General features: G+C 36.4%; 1 long non-coding RNA gene across 2 annotated transcripts in view; it reads left to right on the top strand.

The window, feature by feature from the left end:
- The first annotated feature begins 5,518 nt into the window (after positions 1-5,518).
- The window catches only part of LOC138915827 (uncharacterized), a 21,826-nt gene continuing 3,726 nt past the window's right edge, over positions 5,519-23,618 (top strand). For both annotated transcript variants that reach the window (XR_011422152.1, XR_011422153.1), the window contains exons 1-3: positions 5,519-5,807; positions 18,723-18,815; positions 23,123-23,209. This is a non-coding gene — a long non-coding RNA (uncharacterized lncRNA). The remainder of the gene's footprint in view (positions 5,808-18,722; positions 18,816-23,122; positions 23,210-23,618) is intronic.

Here is a 23,618-nt window from a genome sequence, read left to right as displayed (position 1 = left end):
AAAAAACTTAGCTAGTCATAAAAGGTCAAAGATGGTACCCTGTGAGAGACAGCTAAGCATTAGGAAGAAGGTAATGGAAAACAAATTGATAAAGTGTTGTGGAGAATCACCCACTTCAAAAGCAAAATTAAGTTCTGGGCCTGTTTTAGAATAGGAGAGAAATAAATCCTAGCGCCAAGGCCTTCAGGGCATCGCAGGAGAGTTTTGCTGGTGTGGAGTGTTAAAGGCTTAACCTATCGGCTTCCAAATGTCTACGCTCTCAAGATCGCCTTCTGTCTCTTGGAAGATTCTAAGCAAGTTACCGCGCGACCTTTTCAATGCAAGGGTCTGTTTCCTGTAACTCTGTGCCTCCTTTCAATTAAGATCAAATGGAATTTAACATTAAGTGGAGCCACGACTCTTTCTCAAGTTAATGTTAATTATAACTTTCGTGGATTCGTTGCAGCTTGTTCTCAGTCTATCTGATTTTATGAACAGACAGGGGCAAAGCTTCAAGGAGACTTAGCCTTCTGCCTCTATTATTATCATGTTTGCCTGTAATAATACACAGGCATTTTTTCTTCCCAGAAAACCTACATGTAAGTATCCTTATATTAAAAACATTAATCTTTCCCAGAAGCTAACAATAAAATTGGCTCTTTATTCACTTTTGCTATATTCTTTAGGCAATTAAAAGAAACTCAGATATTTTGTTCTCATATATGTATTGTGAAATTTGCTACCCTAAAAATACAATATTCAGAGCCAGCCTTGATGGCTTAGTGGTTAAAGTTTGGTGCACTCAGCTTTGAGCGCCCGGGTTCAGCTCCTGGGCATGGAACCATGCCGCTCATCTGTCAGTAGCCATACTGTGGTGGTAGCTCACACAGAAGAACTAGAAGGACCTACAACTAGAAATATACAATAATGTCCTAGGGTTCTGGGGAGGAAAAAAAAAAAAGGAGATCTGCAACAGATGTTAGCTCAGGGCAAATCTTTCCCAGCAAAAAATGTATACATACAACATTCAAATAATTTACTATTGTGTAAAAGGAGAACAACTGTTTCTGAACCAAAGCCTTCAAAATAATATGCGAAACCCTAAGTAAAGGTCATTGACAAGCCTCAGTAGTGGGTACACGCCACAGGGTCAACATACTTTTTGTTTCCTCAAACTAGAATTTGCAAAGAAGTGGATGACTTATAGTTAGGTTTGACAGATAAATATATATAAACAGATAAACAAATTCAAATTTAACTGGGAATCTTGTATTTTTATTTGCTATACCTGCAATTCTAAGTGTCGGCTGGTTTTATTCAGTAAATATACTATTTTTTAAAATCCAGGTGTCAATTTTTTTTTTTTTTTTTTTTGAAAAACAGAAAGATCTAGCAACATTGAGCTTACATTCCTGCCTTACATCAGCCGGAGCTGAGTATGCAGTGCCCATTTTACAGATGATCACTTGCTGTCTAGTTCAACGCAGTCTCCACTTGGCCCCTTTCTGATTCTTGGATCCTGCATCCATAAGTTTTCGACCCTGGTCTAACCCACTCTTTATGTTTACAAACTACGTAGTAGCCTATACCCACTAGCTGTGGCATCTGCACCTTGAGCATGCCCCAATTCCAGTTGAGAACCAGGTAATTTTATTAGAATAGTGCACATTTGTACTGACTATACATTGTTGTATCCCCTCATATATGCCTGAAAAATACAAGTAATTTTTCACATACTCTATTGTTCTTGCTTTCTTCTCCAGCCCACCAGTCAGTTCAGCCTCAGCCCTAAGCATTTTAGGTGAGATAGCTAACCACAGTGGAAAAAGCAATGAATTTTAAATGAGAATGGTGAGTATTTTAGTCCTTGCTCAACACCTAAAATAATCATGTGACTTCGGAAGGTCAATTAATCTCTCAACACTTCAATTTTCCCATCTGAAAAATATAGAGGTTGGACAAAACGACCATGATTTTAAGTCTATATTGCTGTTAATAACTGATGATTCTGTGAACTTAGTTTATAGTCAAGCCTTTCTGAAACTCTAGACAGGACATCAACTCCTGAGGCAAACACTTAAGTAACTTTCCTGTATTACTCTAAAGTTTTATGACACTGGAAAACATTTATCTGTTGTCAGACTCACATAGCATCACTACAGATTGCTAGGAGACGGTAAATGTTTTTACAAGCAAAAAGCCTTCGCTTTTTCCTACTGCTATCTACTGCAAAAAAAGCTTGCACAGCTATTGGTCCAAACATAGTCTCTTTATTGATTCAGAGCATCTAAGTAAATATATACCTTTTAAAGGTCTGATTTGAAGAAAAGGAAAAAGTTGCTTATGATCATTTAATCCCCTTGGAGTAGCTCAATGAAAGGAGAGAAGGGGGCCCTGTAGATAAATCTCAAAATAAAATGACATTGAAGGGCTATCCCAAGGAGAACTTTGGTTGATTTGGATCTACCAAACACAGTGGGCTTTAAAAAGCAGAGAGGTGAAACTGTCTTCCAGATGGCAGAGACAAGACCACACCTGAATACACCCACTCTCTCGGAAAGGACTAAGCACTTATCTTTCTTTATGCAAACTAACCAGATTGCTTAACCTTAAATGAACACAATTAAGGCTTTCTCAATGGATGCACTTAGCTCCTCGCACTGCTTTTTTCTAGGTTCCTGTAATCATAGATCATTGCTTCTCAAAAAGGCCAACACCAATTCTACCCTCATTCCCACAACTAACTTCCAAATTTAAATTATTCTGTCATAAAAACTAAAGAATGAGCCAGACAAATGGTATCCCGGAGAGAGAGAATTGGTTAGTCATGGGACCAGGAAAATGCTTCTAAAGTTTATTAAATTGCTGTCTTAAAAAAAATTATAATAATCCATTGTTATACTTAGTAATTATGTAGAATTAAAATGAACCAAAGCTATTAAAATGAAATGGGAAAGCACAATAGAAGATGCAATCAAAATTTACCAAAAAATTCAAGATTTTGTTATGACTCGATTTATTCTGCCTATTATTTAGTATAAAAAATGTAGCAGAAAAGATAAAATATCCCAATCATTAGGTTCTTAAAATAGATTATATGTGCAACATTAAATATTACCCATATCTCTAGAAAGTTACATTGATGAAAATTTAGGTGTCATGTTATTTTGAAACTAATAAAAGCATTAATGCAGATACACTATTGCAAATTGTATAAAATTATTCAAAAAGAAAGGAGCATTCTAAACTTAACCTTAATCTACCTCATCTCTATTTAATAAGTGTTTGATCGCTCAACAACAAAATATAAGCAAATAAAAAATTTCTCATCTCAACAGAATAAAGATGCCATGTCACAGGACTATGCCACATACACCCATACTATTTTTTGTTAAATGTAAGAGTAGAAAAATTTAAAAATATAGATGTATTTAGTTGTGCAGCTCATTCTTATGTGATTGATTTTCTACTTTTTAACACCTTGCAAGCCACATAATTACGTATTTCGAATATGTCTAGGAAGTAAAATATATAGCTTCATCAATTTTTCTTTATTACATTCATGTGAAATAACGTATTTCGAATATGTCTAGGAAGTAAAATATATAGCTTCATCAATTTTTCTTTATTACATTCATGTGAAATAACGAAGGAGTTTATTATTCATGAGTGAAATATTTACCTTTGGGTCTCATTTTGTTTTAAATAGTGTGGGAGGCACTGAAAATTCAAAGATACAAGCAGAGTACTTATCCTCAATTTAATTCCTTAATTTATAGAGAGCAAAACTGTCTTTATGTGTCAAAGAGTAGTACAGAAATTGCATCTTCAGCAACCGGGATGACGTTCTTCATGTTGAACATTGGGGATGATTCAGAAGAAAATGCAAAAGGAAAAATATTTAGGAAAAAAAAAGAAATTAAATTAAAACTGTATACTTTACTAGGAGGAAAAAAAGGAATCCAAGCTGACAGGTATGTTGAGAGTTAGAAATATATAAAAAAGAAGAAAATTACGGTTTTGCTAAGGATGCCTATTAAAGGTTAATACGTTTAAAAAGAAAAATTAAAATCTCATTGGAAAATCAGTGATGGGAAATACAAGATGAAACGTCCAGAAAAGCCAAGAGATTAGAATCAGACCAAAGGATGTGTTCTGAAATGGCATGTCTAGGCTTCTTTCTCATCCTGTAATTCATATTGAATTGTGGAATGAATGAGGTCATCTTGGTAATTCACAATGGTGGGGGTAAGAAGAACTGGCAGTTCTCATATGAGTAACAAATGCTCAATGAGTAAACAGAGTTACCAGCCTTAATACAGTAAGAAAATTTTAAAGTTTAAAACTAATAGAAGTTACACATTAAAGGCACCGTTCTTATAGAAATGGCAAAGGAAAAGTCAATTAAGTAGCATTTCATTGTACATGTTTGTAGAATTTCAGCAGCAAAACACTGGTTAAAGGTTAATCAGTTACACAAACACATAAGGATTTCCCAAGTATAAGTGGTCTCCTTACACAGGGGTAGCGTCACTCTAATTACACCTTCATTTTCTAGAGTCTGACCCTAGAAATCCCAGATGAATTTAAAATTAAGAAATCATAGATGCCTGGGCTAGCTAACTCAAGAAACACTGAGGTATAGCTGCAAAGCCAAGCCATTTGTGTATTTCTTTGTATTCTGAAACCAGTAGGAATGTGTGGCTTAGCTATATTCTTTTCATGTAGGCTGGTCTCCAGGGAAAGTCAATTCATGATTGGATAGTCCAGGGTGAAAGAAGAATCAGTTATGTAATTGAAACATTTAATGGCACTAGGTTCCAAGAGTCTGAGACCCATATCTTTACGAAAAAGAGGAGATACCTGCCCCAAGACTGTCACTATGTACATGTCAATATCTGACTCTGTAATTTTACTTTCTATTTTCTAGCTAAATATCTCTTTTCAGGTTGAGCTTTCCAAATACTTTACAATTGGTTAGGTTCCAGTTTACTAAACATTCCAGTGGAATTACACCTAGAATGCTTTGTTAAGAGTTTTGGGTGTTTCCAATATCTTCAGTTTGAAATTTAAGCGATCTTTTGGTCACTCCCACAGATAACTAATCTTTTTGAATAACTGGATTTTACTGGCTTAACTCTCAGAAGCCATCTTCTTTCTCTAATTTCCAAGTGTGTGGAGTAGCATGCATTCTTTCCAGGTTCTATTTTCAAACTTTACTTTTGGTCCCACAGCAACCTCTCAAATGGAATTTGATTGGGAAAAAAGTACACATTTTCTCTCATGTAGTTAATAAAAATACGCTATTTTTTGCATTCTACTCCACAAAATATCCTTATAGTCCCCAAAAGCAATATATCTACACATTGTGAAGTAGTGAGAATGTAAATATTATTGACTAAAATTATATCGATCTATGAAGTAGACAGTGGGCATGCCGTTCATGACCTACAGAACTCCAGCTAAGGAGCACATTTGGGGAAAACATGATTAATCTTATCTTGAACATTTATGTTTTGCATTCCTTTGAGATATCCAAGAATTTGGGGGACAGAGTTCTGAACCCAAAGGAGGGAGGTGTTGTTGATAGTAACATCTGCTTCCCAAGGATCAAGCCAGGATAGAAAACTGTCCTTTGGTTATGACAGTATATGTCGTCGATGATCACATGAGAATGTTTTCTCTTGAACATGCAGCAGAAACAAGATTCCGGTGTGGGGAAAAGTAAATGGGACTTGTTTAAACAGAGTATGAGGAGTTGCTTTCACGAAGTTTGGCTGTGAAGAGGAGGAAAAGGAGAGCCAGGGTGCTGCTGGAAGGAGGCTGAGGTGAGAGAGGTTACTTTTTGTTGTTCTGTTAGTTTTGTGTTTTTACGGGCGGGGCCTGGGCATGTTTAAATGCTGAATGAGAGCCCAAAGAAAAGATGTTGAAGATACCGCAGACAGTATCTTACAATATTAACATTACAAATATTTGCGCAGAGATTAAACAAAGCGATGTCATTTTATGCATACCCAAATCTAAAGCAAAATCATGTAATATAGTCTAAGAGGGATAGTTTAAAAACAAAAACAAAAAACAGAGCAGGGAGAGTGAGAAACTCCCGAGGATCGCCCGTGGGCTCCAAGTGTCAGGGTTGGGGTTGTTTTACTGTGTCGGGGCCCTCTCTCCACGTTGGTCCGCGGGTGAGATGATGCTTTCTCGGGGTGTGGGGCTGGCTGAGCGAACAGGGAGAGTCAGGACGCAGCTCTGACGGCTGTGCAAGTGGACTGCGCTTCCGTTTGATGTATGTACTGAGACGATTTCGTCCACCTTCCATAGTCATCCAGAGAAGCCTTTGACTTGACTTCATACCTTCGATTTCCTAAAGAACCACCACCCATATTCGAAGCTCTGAACCCAGATATATAAAAATGCCTAAAGGGAACAGAAGTCAAGAACAGCTAACTCCAAGTCAGATTATAACTTTGGAAAAATAAATGCAAAAACTTTAAGAAGAAAGCATTAATGAAAGAGACAGTTAATAATGAATGGAAAACCAAAAAGACCTTGCTCAGCTTAGAATTTTTTTATATTTGAAAGCTTCCCAAAAGCTAAGGATGGCTCATCATAGGCAAAGCTGATGACTGTAAATGAAAACTAAAAGAAATCTGCCTGGTCTCAAAAACAAATATATATTTAACTTACTAAAGATAATAAAATTCATTATGATAATAAAACGAAATCTTGGGAAGAACAATGAAAGTTGGACGAAATGATCACATAGATTGCAAAATGAAACACCAAACAAAAGATGGCACTAAGAGGTGTGAAAATATAAAATTGAGTAATGTTCATAATGAACAGGCTTGAGAAACCAATCAGGTCTTAATGCTTGAATCTGTTGTAAAATTAGAAAAGATAAAGTTGGTAAACATCTTATATTCAATTGTTGCATTTCTTTTTCTTTGGCCATGAACTTCAGCCAACTTAATACATTTTGTATCAGTATGTTGCTTTGGGAAACCCAAAGAGCTGTGAGTACATGCTAATTTATTTTGTGTTTAGGAACTTCTGAGGATCAAAATAACCCGTGCAAATATAGCAGTGAATCATTTTACCTTTTGATAAAAGGAAGTCAGACTGTGAACTTTGTTTATTCTGTATGACACGTGGAAAAATCACTCCTATTTTCTTGTATTATGGAGGCAAGAGTTTGCTTTTCTAAATTGACTCAAATTATGGAAGCCACAGTGTTCTATAATATGATTGCATATTTTTTTAAAAAAAAAACAGCCAGAACTCATCTAGGTAAATTCCACTCCCTAGGTGTAATTCATGTTGTACTCAGAGTTGATGGTTGTACACGTAAAAGACGGCTGCTTTCAGTTGCAATATTTTATAAAAGGGCCTGAGAGATTCGTAAACTTTTTCTCATTATCTTTTCTTTTTCCTATAGTAAAGCTAAAATGTTATGTAAAAATTGTAACCTTTGCTTAAAACGAAAACAAATAAACCTGAGAACTTTCTTGGTATGTCATTGATTTATCCCTCTTTTAGCTTAATGGAACAATTTGATAGAAAGTGGATATTCCTAATATATCTTAGATAAACAGCTTCTATATAACATCTTAAGTCCTAGAGGATACTTTTTGCTTATTAACAATGATTGATTTGACAAGTCACAGATGATGTATGTTTCTTTTTTTATTTATTTTATTTTTATTTATTTTTTGAGGAAGATTAGCCCTGAGCTAACTACTGCCAGTCCTCCTCTTTTTGCTGAGGAAGACTGGCCCTGAGCTAACATCCGTGCCCATCTTCCTCTACTTTATATGTGGGACGCCTACCACAGCATGGCGTGCCAAGCGGCGCCATGTCTGCACCCGGGATCCAAACCGGCGAACCCCGGGCCGCCGAGAAGCGGAAAGTGCGAACTTAACCGCTGCGCCACCGGGCCGGCCCTGATGTATGTTTCTTACATAAGATTAGAAATGTTTCTTAGATAAGATTACCTATCAAGGAAAAGAAATGTTTAAAGAACAATTGCAAATTTCCAAATGGTCTGAGGGATCTTCCCCCTCGTCAAATCAGAATCATTATAGTCACAGTAAAAATATTAAAAATAATTTTAAAACAAAAATTATCTCATAAAATTGTCTATGTATATCCAGTTGCAGTGTTGTTCTATTATTGTCTATAATCATCACAAACCAATATTAATATCCATTCCAAATTTTCACCTTATTCAAAATGTCTGGGAAGTTGAAGAGTCACCAGATAGTTGTGCAGTTTTCATATTATGTTTAGTGTCCAACTTAAATTTTTATGATAGAAAAGAAAATAATGTAAGTTTCTCAATGATTATTTTAATTTTATATTACAAAGCCAGGTTGAAATTTAATTATGTTTCTACCAGAATCTAATCATGTAAGTCATTAAACAGAGGCAAGTTTTAAATATTTACTCCATAGTGAAATGACAGAGTTCTGATATTAGAATGTGTCTTCACAACATGGGTGGACCTTGAAGGTATTATGCTAAGTGAAATAAGTCAGAGGGAGAAAGTCAAATACCATATGATCTCACTCATAAGTAGAAGATAAAAATAATGACAATCACATAGAAACAGAGAACAAACACATAGAAACAAAGATTAGATTGGCCGTTACCAGAGGGGAAGGGGGGCGGGGGGGAGGAGGGCAAAAGGAATGATTAGGCACATGTGCATGGGGATGGATTGGAATTAGTCTTTGGGTGGCGAACATGATGTAATCTACACAGAAATCAAAATATAATGATGTACACCTGAAATTTATATAATGTTATAAACCAATGTTACTGCTATAAAAAAAGTCTTCTGTTTTCAAATTGACAATGAAAAATTTACCCCAAATAGCAGTTTCAGAATTTTATTGGGTTTTCAAGATCAGCATCACCAACTGCCTAGTTCAAATGGCTATGAGATAAAAAGTGAGAGTGAGACTATTTCCCCCCTCTCCCAAATCTTCTATTTGTCATTTACAAATAGTGTCTCTGCTTTGGAAGAAAGTCGTTGATGAGGCCATTTGAAATTGACGTGGAATACCAAAATTGTCTGGAAACCTCAGTTGTAAAATTGGAGTATCTATTTGGGGTAATATTCCTTCAGGTATCACATTTTGTGATTTTAGTGTATAAAATTCTCTAAATTATACATGTTCCAAAATTTTGTTTTTACGTTTATTAATTGAATGCATTTTTCCATGCAATGCTGTGAGAACTTATTTTTAAGGACAAAATGTAAATAACAATACTATTTCAGAACTATCAGTAAAAAAGGATTGGAAAGAAAAAATTAATAATTTATTCTGAATAGTAGTTCTGGAGGGAAAACATGTTTCCCTAGAAAACAATAAGGAAGGAGACGTTTGTGAAGGAGACGGTGTCACATTCCCAAGCATGAGCGGCTAATTCCTGTGGTTCCCTCTTTATGATTTTAAATTCAAAATAACTGTTAGATACACACACACACACACATACACATGGTCCATGTGCTTTTATAGACACATATGTCTTTCCTAAATCTATCCACTAAAAAGAGCCTAAAGCAGTGATATCCCCAGGACTCCTTAAAGAACTGACTGAGTCTGGGGCTGGGCTAGGCAGAGCTAAATATGAGCCCTGACCATCTTGTGATGCCAGAAAGTAAGGAACTGCTCAGAAAGTGATAGGGATGTATAAGAAAGACAAAGAAGCCAGCTTGATGGAGTAACCACAGGCCAAAATTGGGACAATTTGATTATCAAATTCAGACTGTGACAATGAATCTAACTGTATTACAAATGTAGGACATAACTTCTCTGAAGGAGGTGCAGAAAAAAGAGCTGACCCAAGTAACTTTGGAAAACAGTATTTGGACGGGAAACTGTAAGGCTAAAGACAAAAGAACTGTGCATTAAGATTGTGCTTTAGTTTGTAAATTTGTTTCCCACTGGAGTATGGTTTAACACTTCTGAAAGTATTTTATGTCTACACTAGGGATGAACAAATAGGCAAATTAATATTAGATTATGGCAACCAGATTTCTTAACTGTCAGGGGAAGAAATTACAGTCAAGTGGAGAACTCTAGACTGAACCATGTGATACTGAGTGAGTTGAGACATCAGTATGAACTCTTGCTTAGTTTTATAAATAAATAGATGATAGACAGATAGATGATTCTAGATGTATGTGTACACAGTGGTTAATATACCTACATGTATTCTCCAGCACGCTTACTAGAAGCAAAGATACCCCAATTGCAACCAGAATACCTGCACCAGCTTCTTGGTTTCTAATACCATTCTCAATAAAAAGAGAAATAGCTTTTCTAGGACTGGGGCAGAGAAAATACAAGATGAGCCTGGAGCATCTTTTAGTATAAGAAAGTAAATGAATGCTCAATAAACGAAAGGATAGAGGCATGTAAGACACAAGGGAGCCAATCTGAAAGATCTCCCATTGGCCAACCCTGGAACAATTTGGGCAACACAATAAGCACTATGGTACTGGATTATAATCCAATGTACAAAACAAATCCATGAGTTCATACTGATACAAATAAATAATTGAATGAATAAATAAAGGAGGGAGTAGACAAATCCTCCTTATAGAAGAATTACAAACAGTATATGTAGATATTCTCCTCTAGGAGAAGGAAATTAATCCCCTCTCTCCTTGAGTGTGAGCTGGACTTAATGACTCACCTCCAAAGAACAGAGCTTGGAAAGGGAAAAATAGTAACTTTACAGAGGAAAGACCCAGCAGACGCTACATTAACCAGGTGATCAAGGTTAACAGCACTGATGATAAATTATGCTGATAACATATGCTCCTTGATATAATGTGATACTGTTACTATGTAAGAAATATTTGGGGCCAGCCCAGTGGCACAATGGTTAAGTTCACACATTCCGATTCTTGGCGGCCCGGGGTTCGCCGGTTCGGATCCCAGGTGCGGACATGGCACCGCTTGGCACGCCATGCTGTGGTAGATGTCCCACCTATGAGGTAGAGGAAGATGGGCACGGATGTTAGCTCAGGGCAGGCTTCCTCAGCAAAAAGAGGAGGATTGGCAGCAGTTAGCTCAGGGCTAATCTACCACCAAAAAAAAAAAAAAAAAAGGGGGGCCAGCCCAGTGGCGCAGCAGTTAAGTTCGCTCGTTCTGCTTCAGTGGCCTGGGGTTTGCTGGTTCGGATCCCAGGTGCAGACATGGCACTGCTTGGCATGCCATGCTGCAGTAGGCTCCCACATATAAAGTAGAGGAAGATAGGCATGGATGTTAGCTCAGGGCCAGTCTTCCTCAGCCAAAAGAGGAGGATTGGCAGCAGTTAGCTCAGGGCTAATGCTCCTCAAAAAAAAAATAAAATAAAATAATAAAAAAAATTTAAAAAAAAGAAATATTTTTGTTCTTAGGAAACACACACTGACAATTCATTGGTAAAGGGGCATGTTGTCAACTTACTGTTACATGGTTCAGAAAAAATACACCCACAAACACGCCATATAAATGTGTTTGTGTGCATATGTATACACACAGAGAAAGTGATAGAGGAAACATGACAAGTGTTAACAACTGGTGAATTAGGATGAGAGTTATCAAAATTCATTGTACTATCCTTGCAACTCTTCTGAGTTTTTAATTATTTCAAAATAAAAAGTTACAATTTAAAAGTAACAATTTTTCTTATTACAGGATCAATATATAGTCATTATAAAATAATTTTTGAGAAAAAAGCCCAAAACTTTAAAAAATGATAATACCAGAAATAGATTATGAATATTTCATACTTTTTTTTTTTTAAGGAAGATTAGCCTTGAGCTAACATCTGCCGCCAATCCTCCTCTTTTTGCTGAGGAAGACTGGCCCTGAGCTAACATCCGTGCCCATTTTCCTCTACTTTACACATGGGACGCCTACCACAGCATGGCTTGCCAAGCAGTGCCATGTCCACAACCGGGATCTGAGCTGGTGAACCCTGGGCCACTGAGGCGGAATGTGCACACTTAACCACTGTGCCACCAGGCTGGCCCCTATTTCACACTTTTTAAATGCATTTATATTTTTTAAAGGAAGTATACTAGACAGATTGATTTTTAACCTGCTTTTTCCCATGGTATATTGTGAACATTTTGTCATATCATTACAGTTGTACTATTTTGATGGCTGAGTGGGATTTGATTTTAAGATTATTTCACCAGTTTTTTAATGCTGCTTATTGCTGTTGTTGACATTTCAGCAAAATAACCAACACTGACATGAAATATATTTGTAGCTAAATCTTTTCCCAAATGCATAAATATTTTCTGAATATAATTTTCTAACAGCTATCAATTTTTGCTAAATAATAATAATAAATATTATTACGGTCATATATGTACATAGAAAAAACTCCAACAAAACCTAGGGTATCCACAGACCCCAACACCCTAATTCCATTCTGTGGATGCCATGACCATAAATACATTCTGTTTTGAATTCTGCTGGTGGTTCCATTATAACTTTAAATCATAGAGGCCTGTTTCTTTATGTTTTAACTTCCAGTTATGAAAGGTGAGGGAATTAATGCACTTAAACCACCACCCAACTTTCTTCTTCCTCACTACCTTCAAAACTATATTATAACCTTGTGTTATTATCATTTAGCATATCCCCATGCCAAGTACTACAGAAAGAGAGAAGAAGGTTAGAGAAAGAATAAATGAAAGTAAAATAAATTTTTTTAATTTTTCTTATTCTTAATCTAATAGGTAACTACTTGTTTGAAGTAATAATAGCAACAATGTATTGGGAGATTATAGTTTATTGATAAATGAGATGAATGGCGTCAATGTTAGAAGAATTGAGAACACTCTGTTATAAGGTAACTGCACTACCCATGAAACCTTATAGTGTTATTTGAAGATGTTCTTAGATTTGCTGAAAACGTATATTGCAAACTCTAGGGTAGTCACTAAAAAAAATTTTAAGAAATATAATTGATATGCTAAGAGAAGAGAGAAAATGGAGTCATATAAAGGGCTCGATTAATACCAGAGAAGGCAGGAAAAGGGTAGAAGCCAAGAGACAAAGAACAAGGGCAATGACTAGAAAACAGTTACAATTTTGTCTCCCATGTGCTCAGACACAGAACTATCTGGTACTAGGGTGCTGGCAACGTTTGCTATCTCTTCCGCTTGGATCACTTTGGTCACTGGCTGCCAAGGATTCTGATCCTTAGAAACTGTCCTTGCTACTGCTAGTGATCAGAAGAGTGGAAAGAATGTTTATATTCAGTTATGAGTCTCTTAAACCAGTGCTGCCGTGAGCTCCTAGCATCTTCCAGGAGTTTTAGTGAAATGTTCCTCTCAGTTTTTATTCCTCAACCCTTCTCTCTAGGACAAAGGCATGAATCCATGGAAACTGGGTCTAAAGATTGTCTGAATGGCAGACACATTGCTTCACTCAGAATCACTGTCCTTTCCTTCTCTTCCTGAGATATTGTCCTTAAACCAAACTCCATTCATTATCCTGAGAAGTTACTATGTGCGCTACACCTGATGGGAAGCACTGGGGACCAGCGGTGACTATAACCCAGTTCCTGCCGTCAATGAGTTCACAGTCTAATAGAGAAGGTAGAGACCAAAAATAGATGATTACAATACAGTGTGATAAAGGCTATGAGAGAGAGAAGTATATGGCTATAGAAGCATGGGGTAGAAGTACTTAACCTAGACTGGAAGAGCTATCTAGAAAAAATATGATGATCCAAGATAAGTTTTGAAAGACAGGAAAGGGTTAGTTAGATGAAGAAATGTGTTGCAGACAATGCAAATAACATATGCAGAACCATGGAGTGGGGAGAGAGCCTGACATTTTCAGGGCTGTGCTAGCACTCTTAATTTCTTTTCCAGAAGGCTCCTTGGTTCCTTCTACAATGTGACCACTGTCTGGGCATGTACTTCAATCCACCAGGCATCCAGGGACATTTCTTAAACCACGGGTTAATAGTTAAAGTGCAAAATGAGTCACGTCTGAGTGAAGATCAATGACATTGTTAAAAAGAAAATATGAAAGTTAAAATGAGGAAGAAAAGAGACTATGCCTTACTCCCCTCACCCACAAGATGTCAGGAGGTACCATATTCCAGGTGTTTGGTTGGTTCTGGGCCAGAAAGTGCCCTGTGGAGATGGTATATAATCAGTCATGCCATGCAGAATATGTTTGCACGAGCATATTTGTGACCTGAGAGGTGCCAATATCTGGCAAATTAAAATATGAGAATATACAAGTCTTTGTCAGCAACTGACTAAAATGACAGGTGCCAGCTTTCCTAATATGGCACTATCCAGAGAGTTCTCATCCTTTGCTGTAAAAACAACTCTAGAAATTATCTGATGCTCTGATGCCCTGCGTTAGTCTCGGTCATTCAGTTGACCAACATGCAGGTTGTTTGCCAATAAAAGGAGGGTCACTTGTGTTATTGATGTCCATACTTTGGGGGCCCATATTTCAATATCCTCAGAAAATCCAGCTAATTTGTTTTTAATTTCCTTTTCACCTTAATACACAGTGTCCTACCCTGAGTTGAGAAATCAGCCAGTTATCCCTAAGCAGTCTTAGATGTCAAAATCCATCATACTTCATCTTACAAACAAGTTAAACAAGTTACAGAGCTTGAAATTTCATCCTCACAATACGTACACAGAGCAATAAATTGTGAACTCAGCATGTCAAGGTAGAGCAGAAAACTAAAATAATTGGTCATCTAAATTCCTTCTGCAATGGGGCTGGATCTCAAAGGAAAGAAGTTTTTAGAGCATGAATGAAAATGTATAAGCTTAACTCCTTGGCTTTCCTGCCTATTCTGCTCCTTGTAGATCAAGATTACTAAATCAATCAAATGTTTTCAACTCTTGCCTTCTTTTCATAGCATCATTATCTCTAGTTTCCCATCTTCTCACGCTTCCCCTGGATTCAATTCACCTGTTGCTCAAACCGCACATATCCCATTCTCCATCAGGGCATTTCTTGTCCTTTGCATTATGTCCGGGTGTTTTTCTACAAATCATTTCTTTCCTCAAAGTAACGTTTGAGCAAAATGAAGGTATTGAGTAGATTTGGTTTCTAGAATCATTTTCAGAAAATTTTACTGTAGAGAAAAGTGGAAAATAATACAGAAATTATTGGCTTATGTAAGTCGTTTATGCCTGGTGGGAGCCTGTAACCCAAACCTTTGCATTTAGAGACACCTTTTTTTTGTTTTTAGAAAGTTAAAGGATCTAAGATAACATCTGGAAGAAGAAATAGGTAAGAACATTTAATAAAAATAGATTTTGAAATAGTAGACTGAACTCTAAAATGCCCTTCTAGATAATAAAACCTATTCTAAAATTAAAATAACTTTAATGAAGCCATTATAACATAACACTAGACACAGTTCAGTAAAACAGATTTGGTGGACCACTACTGACTCTGTCCTATATAAACTATAATATATATAGGAAACATTACAAATCAATGAGAAACAGATGGACAATTTAAAAAATTATGTTGGCCAAAAAATTCAATGTCGTAGAAAGTTGGGAAGAGACAGTTAAAAGACTTAAGAGACACAACACAACGCAACGTAGGGACTTTGTTTGGTCTCAAATGCAAAGGAATCTATTGTAAAAAGACCCCCTGAGCTATCAGGAAAATCTGAATATGGACTGAGTATTAGTTGATATGAAGGCATTATTGTGCATTTTGCTATATGGGATAAAGGCATGATAATTTTATTTTGAAAAAGAAAGTGTCTTTCTCAGTGAAACATGCTAAATTATTTACAGGTGAAATGACCAAATGGTGGGATCTGTTTTAAAATATTTGAGATTAAAAAGCAAAGCGTGGAGGAGAGAAAGATGAAACAAAAAAGACAAAATCATCATGGATAAAGTATGGGAATTCTTTATATTAGTCTTGCGACTTTCATGTATTTCTGAAAATTTTTATAATAAAAAGTTATTTTAACAAAGCGCTGGAATCATTTCTTCAAATAAAATCTCACATGGAAACAAGGAAAAAAGGCAGAGTGTTTTTCTGGAGAAAGAGAGAGGAGAGTGCTACAAACTCCTCTTAGTTCTTCGCCCCTTCCTGGGAGAGCCCCTGAACTGGCTCCATGGAACGTGGTTTGCAAACTGCGGCATCTGTTCAACTCCCTCAGTTGGCAGCAGAGGCTGGCTCCCAGCGCCGCTGTTTCAGAGCTGACTATTGCCATCCCACAGCTGACCTATTTATGGAACACACCCTGTCCTCACCTCGCTGCACAGCTCCCTCCCCAGGTGGGGATCTCCCTGTATACACACTGGCTGCACCCCTTCCCAGGTTCTTGGTGCCTGAGGACTTAGTAACTATGTTACTCATCTTTTGATTTGTTGTCCTGGTATGCAGAATATTTTACCATGAGACTAACCATAGTTTTCATCTTAACAAAAAACTGTTACTAAAAAGAAAATCCTGTTGAGGCCATCGATCGGTCAACTATTCAGAAAAAACTCAATATATGCCTTAAAATACATTCTCTTCCAGAAATACAAGAGTAATAAAATAGAAGCATAAAATGAACAGCCAGAAGACAGTTGTGGGTGACTATCAAATCTCTAGGTGAAAAATTTCTAATCTTGAAAGTAAAGATCAAAAGTTTTTTACTGCACAAAGTCTAAGAAATTTCATACCAAAAATCTATGAATATTTGAAAGTTCAGAATCACATAATAAGCTAGAAAAAGAGCCATAGCAAAAAAGACAAGCTGACTTTTTATTATAACTTTTTATTATAAAAAGAGTTCTTAAAAACACCAAGACCACAAAAAAGAAAAAGGCAAAAGTAAAAAAATACCATAAGCATATCTATAGAAATATATGTAGATATATACACTATTAACGTCACTATTAATTAAAGAAATGTAAATTAAAATAAAAATGAGAGTTTTCACCTATTGAAACAGCAATAAAATTGTACCAAATGTAATTCTCACTAGTTCAAAAAGTCATTAAAATGTTCAAACCTTTGATTCTAGTTCTTAGAATTTATCCTAAAGAAACAAATCTTAAATTTTTAAAAAAATGAACAAAGTTGTTCATGAAATGGTAGTTACAATAGCAAAAAATTGAAAACAAACTAAATGTTCAACAATAGAGGAATGATTAGATAAATAATGGCTCAAATGCTCAGTGACATTTAAAAGATTCTGTTAACACAAAAATGTGTAGGTTTTAAGGTTATATCTGAGAAAAATTGAAGGATGTAGATTTTCATATAAATACTATCACTAATATTTTCAAAATAAAGGCAAATCTATTCATAGATTCAAAAATATTGAAATAAAACCTCTATATTTAGTCATTCTTTCTTTGGATGTTGAAATTAAAGGAGTTTTTTTGTTCCTTTTTTGTTAATTTTAAAATTTCTTTCAAATTTTCTCTAGTAAATATTCATTAGTTTTATAATTTTGTTAAATATTATTTGGAAAAGATATATCCTCTCTTTACAGTGTGAACAACTAATGTTTATTAGGAAAGAATCACATAGAAGTTAGCCAATCTATGCTACTCCTTGATCTTGGTGATACAGTGTGCCATATTGAAATTTATCTTGCCTTTTAATTACAGGTCTTTGTATCAAGCAGCCAGCTAGGCAGAAAGTGAAAAGGAATTGCTGAGTGCAGAGGAAATAGAGGTCTCTAGCAGAGCTCTTGATCTTCCCTTGGCAAAATTCTTAAAGGTTGTGTAAGATAATACCTCATATTATACTGAACCAAGAATTGTCATTATGATTAGGACTTTTTATATCATGAGCCAAACATAATGTCAATCATATTAGGAACCCAAAGCTGATTATACAGCAGAGTGAAGTATTTGAGATATGTCACATAGGGAAAAAAGGGTATTCTGCTAACTAAAGTCTCTTCTTTTAGGTTTTTTTTTCCTCCCCAAAACCCCTAGTACATAGCTGTGTATCCTAGTTGCAGGTTCTTCTAGTTCTTCTGTGTGGGATGCCACCTCAGCATGGCTTGATGAGCGGTTCTAGGTCCGTGCCCAGGATCCAAATCAGCAAACCCCAGGCCACCAAAGTGGAACACACGAACTTAACCACTTGGCCATGGGGCTGGCCCCTCTTCTTTTAGTTTTAAATACACTGCTAGGATATGTGTACAAGTATTGCAGTATTATTTGTAATAATGACATATTGGGGAAAACAAAAATGTTCAACAATAGAGGGATAATTTAAATGTAGTACAGAATATTCATTCTGTAGAATATTATATAGCCTTTAAAAATGAGGTAGGTCCATATATTTTGACATGGAAGTTTATTATAAAGAATAAATAGGGGCCGGCCTGGTGGCGCAGCAGTTAAGTGCCCATGTTCCACTTCAGCGGCCCGGGGTTTGCTGGTTCGGATCCTGGGTGTGGACACGGCACCGCTTGGCAAGCCATGCTGTGGTAGGCGTCCCACATCTAAAGTAGAGGAAGATGGGCATGGATGTTAGCTCAGGACCAGTCTTCCTCAGCAAAAAGAGGAGGATTGGCAGCAGATGTTAGCTCACGGCTAATCTTCCTCAAAAAAAAAAAAAAAAGAATAAATGAAACAATTCACAAGCAGTAGGTATATCTGTGTATAATTGTTACCTTTAAAGAGTGGGTAGGAAGGGGGCTTCATTTTTTTACATACCTCTGCCTTTGTATTTTTGTGATGAGACGGTGTTGTTTTATAATTAAAGGAGAAGGAAAAGAAATGGAAGAAGTGGAATCAGAAGGAGGAGGAAGAGAAGAGAAGGAAGAGGAAGAAGGATCAGCAGCAGCAGCAGAAGAAGGTAAGGAAGAGAGGAAGAAAGAAAGGAAGAAAGGAAGGAGAAGAGGAAGAAGAATCTGCAGCAGCTGCTGCTAGAGGGATGTAAGGCCTTTCCCTGGAGTTGGCCTTGACTATCCAGAGAGAGTGTCTCACCACAGGATTTTCTTAGTGGGAAATCGCTGTAGGCTGGGAAATGGTTCTAAATTTTTGGAGTTCAAATGTCAGTTTCCAGAGCTGATCTATTTCTGGAAGGTAGGTCTAATGTTTTCTCCAAATATAAAGCAGATATAAAAACTAGGGAACCACTGTATACATTTATAATTAGAAATAGATCTAAATATTGGACCAGAGCCTCACATTCTCTGATCAGCCTAGTCCCTTCCACAACAAGGCCATTTGGGAGAGCAGATGAGTTAAGAGAATGTGAACATGGTTGCACATCTTGACTGGGCCACTTACTGCTACTGACTTTGGTTAAATTACTCAACCTGGGTTTACCCATCTGTAAAGTGAAGATACTAGTAATTATCTCTCAGGTTTGTTGTGCAGAAAAGGGTAAATAAATATACTAAAGAGGTCCTTTGATGAGCATAGAAAAGGGAGAAAAATTTGATAATGCGAATGGCTAGTTTCAACTTCAGTATCTATTTCCCTGATGGGGATATATCTGACATAGAACCGGAGAATTGAATCTGCTACAGCTGCATTCATTAATTAGCAGTGAGTAATTGATGGGTATTGCTATTATTACTATGCCAGACAAAATTAAGCACTGAGGATACAGCAGAGCAAAGGCTCCTGTGTTCATAGTGAGTACAGTATGTTAGGGAAGTCAAACACTGAACCATTTAGTCCATGTTGTGATAAGAAGAGAGTGAGGTGCCATGGAGTATAAAACCAGCAGCCCAGGAAATCAGAGAAAGCTTCAAGGAGGAAGCAAGATTTCATAGAGAATTGAAGGACAAGTAGGAGCTAGCTAGATGAAAGAGAAAGGGGAATGTGACTCAGGCAGAGGGAACCATTTGTGCAAGGACTACAGGTGGGAAGAAACTGAGAGCTTTGGAGGTACTGGAAAAAGTCTAGAAGAGCTATGGCTCAGAGAGTTACGAAGGGCAATGAGTCTGCAAAAGAGCCCAGTCCGGCTGATGTAATGACTTAGAGGCGTGCTGAAAGATTGCTGTCATTATTTCCATAAAGACAAAGGGAGCCGTGAAAGACTTCCAAACTGGAAATTCATTCTGTCTCCTTTCTCTGTTCTTTTCCTTTCTATGTCAATGATACTCCTTCTAGCTGCTTTATGGTGGGGACATATTCTGACCCTTATCCTTACAGGTTGATATTTATTCATCAAATTCTTGGGGTTCTGAAGATGGCTTACTATCTGTACCTATCCACTGTAGAAACTGAGTTTATTTACAGTGCTTCTTACCTTGTTTTCTTTTCATATTTATGCTATTATTTTCTAGTCCTTGTGTACAACATTGCATATGGTGTAAGACACTTGGCTTTGTTTTCCAATAGCCTTGTGTATTAAACAAATTGACATATCATTGTGTTACTTATTACAATTTTTATAGAAGTAGAAAACACAGACGTAATGTTTTGACACTCAAGTTTCGACTGTACTGGATTTTTTTTCCTAGCAACGCTACCTTTCATTTTGTCCATTTCCCTTGAGAGAAATTGTAACCATTGGTTAATGCCTCCCATTGATCAAGGACTTACTGCATGGCTTCTGCACTTTTCTCATATCTCATTTAATTATCACAGAACTTTGCAGGAGTATATTTCTATTTTTGCTTACATTTGTGGGACTGAGGCTCAGAGGTTGTGTATCTTGTTCAAGGTCACACAGTGAATAAACAACGAACACTTTTCCAAGTAGTCAGTTTCACCTTACCTGCTTCATCCAACTTCAAAAATATCTAGAACCATAAATCAAAAAAAAAAAAAGTATTCCTAGATAGACTAAAAAAATTGATGTTTGAAATTATGGGCATTGAAAAGCGTGAGAGGAAAAGTATTCTACTCCTCAAACCTCTAGCCCACAAACTACTAAAAATATGCAAAATCTGATCATTGATGGAAAATGCATGTTACTTGCTATAAATGGAAATGAATGGTAAAAAATAAAAGTAAGTATACCGTGTCCAAACCGTCAATACAGCGTTGCCCTGACATATGGTTGTATTTATGGTTGGGGAGATACTAAAAATAACAAGAAAGGGCACAAGACTTGTTTAAAGCACCATCTTTTAAAAATGTGTAGTATATAAGGATGAACACAAGATCAAATCTGATTTACTGTGGCAAGAATTTCTCAGACATCCTTTTCTCGCAAATTTCTCATCTAATTTCACTTAGATCATTTTTGCTTGACATATCATTTCACCCCAGAGCACATTTTTATTGATTATCCAAGTTTTGTGAACACTTTTCCAGAGGCAACAGTTTATGTCTTATAAATACTGTATTGGAAATTCCCCAGAAGTCCTAGGATTTTTGGAAAATCTTAAGACATTCATGTTTCTAATTCTTGAAAGCATTTGCAGCCTTAAAGTCAAGCAGCTTTTAAAACCAGTGCCTGCTTTTTAAAGGTCTTCTTGCATTTAGTCACGAATCGAGAGGAGGGTTAAAAATATTTTTTACATGAAAAACAAAATCTTGTCTGAACACCTGAACCAGTCATCAGGTCATCTTGTCACCACAAGCTATGGGCTTAGCACTGTTTTAGACTGATTCATGACAAATTGCGAGTGAATTTTTTGTTTTAACGATTTATTTCCAAAATCAAGGTGCTGCTGTAAACCAAAAAAAGCTGTACATTTCTTGAACTAGCTAACTACAATTTTTTCTATCAGAAGCATTCTTTTTTTCTTACAAGGTTAAAGTACTTTTATATGAATAGATTCCCACACTGAAATTTTTTGCTAACTTGGTGTGACTCATAATAGGTTATAGCTTCTTTGGCTCTTTTCTCTCATACATAATAGCTAATTATCATGTAGAATCGTCAGTTTAGAGGCAGAGCTTGGCTATGATGCTGACTGAAAATGGTTGGTCAAATGCCAAGTGGCACGTTGGTTCCCACGTTTGCCATGTTTGGTGTTGTAGATAACCATCACCTATAGTTCTCACACTCTTTAATTATAAATTGCTGCAGGTCCTCCAGACGAGGGAGGGCCAGAGGGAAGATGAAAATTAAACAAATTTTTTGATAGTTTCCAACGATACTCCGTAATTACAAATGTTAAACATGTGCTGGATTATTCCAGAGTTACTATTGAAATGTTTAACTCAGCACTTGTTTGTTAAAAGGTAAATATTTCAGGGAACAAGGTATAAGGTATATATGAAAAAGGAAGTGTTTGATACCTCAAATTAACAAACAAAATCTAACCACAAAACTGTTTTAAATGTCTCAGAAAAAGAAGGGAAGGAATTTGATGGAAGCTTTATATCATTTAATCCATTTAACTTCAATTATAGATTCAGAATGGGAAATAGATTACAGAATTGAAATTTCTGTTGTGAACAAAACCTGAGAGGAAAGTATATATATTTTTAGAACTATCACAAATCACAAAATTCTGGTGAGAAATTAGACTGAAGAAACTAAGAATGTGAAAATAGGGAAGAAATATGGTTGAACTTTTTTTTTTAAAGATTTTATTTTTCCCCTTTTTCTCCCCAAAGCCACCCCCCCCCCCCCCCCGGTACATAGTGGTATATTCTTTGTTGTGGGTCCTTTTAGTTGTGGCTCAGCGTGGCTTGATGAGCGGTGCCATGTCCACGCCCAGGATTCGAACCAACAAAACACTGGACTGCCTGCAGCAGAGCACGCAAACTTAACCATTCAGTCATGGGGCCTGTCCCTGGTTGAACGTTTTAAACTGAAAGAAAGAACTTCAATCACATTATAATCTATTGTATCTGCTGTCATTTTTATTTTTAAAATTATGAATTATAAGATATTTCAAATATATGGAATATAATGTAACAGGTAAATCTCTGTTATAGTTTTAACCCACGTTGAATTATAGATGACAGTGTGCTGGATGCAGTTATATTTAACTTTCAAATTACTTCGGTCTTGCTGAAATTTAAAACTCATGAATATAAGTGGTTGCCCCCAAATATTTTTAAATTAACTGCCCCCAAAAGACAGTCATTGATAAACTTGGCCAAAACATGGAAAATTGTCTTAGAATAACATTGTTTTTAGGTCTCCAGCTGTGTCTATTTTTGAATATGTCTTTATGTAGTGAGTAGTTTAGACGATTTAGAAATTAATATGCTCGAGAATTGTAAAGGTCAATTTCATTCCAGCTGCTCTGAGTTAAGGGAAACTTGAACCACGATCACGTCAGTCTTCCAAGGCAATGGCCAGTTCATACTCTGGGACTCTGGCCGGAGGTGAGTCTTCAAGTCCTGTTTTAACGAATCTCAACATGTTTTCTTTTATCCTCTAAGAGTTCTTTGAGTTAACCTCAAGTGTAGTCATTTTCTCACAGTTTAGGCTTAAGGTTAGTTTAAATTTTTGTAGGGAAGGGTTTCTAAATTAGTTAACTGTGTTCAGAATTAATAAATATACCTGAATGTGTGAAATATGTAACTCTGGCCCAAGTTTTCAAAGCAGAAGGCACACTTCTCTTCATTTACTTTTAAAATAAAATAACTCTCATGACTTCTGCTACCATAGCAACTAAAACCTACCTTACTGTCTATGCTAATTCTGAGGAACAGTTTTGTAAAGAGTAACTGACTGACAAGAGATTCCAACACAAATGCCAGACCGTGCTCCCCTTTGTTCCATATTGCATAG

This window comes from Equus caballus, chromosome 10 (genome assembly GCF_041296265.1).
Source record: "Equus caballus isolate H_3958 breed thoroughbred chromosome 10, TB-T2T, whole genome shotgun sequence".
NCBI classification, from domain to species: domain Eukaryota; kingdom Metazoa; phylum Chordata; class Mammalia; order Perissodactyla; family Equidae; genus Equus; species Equus caballus.
The sequence above is the reverse complement of the archived record's forward strand: the minus strand, read 5'-3'. Positions and strand labels throughout refer to the sequence as shown.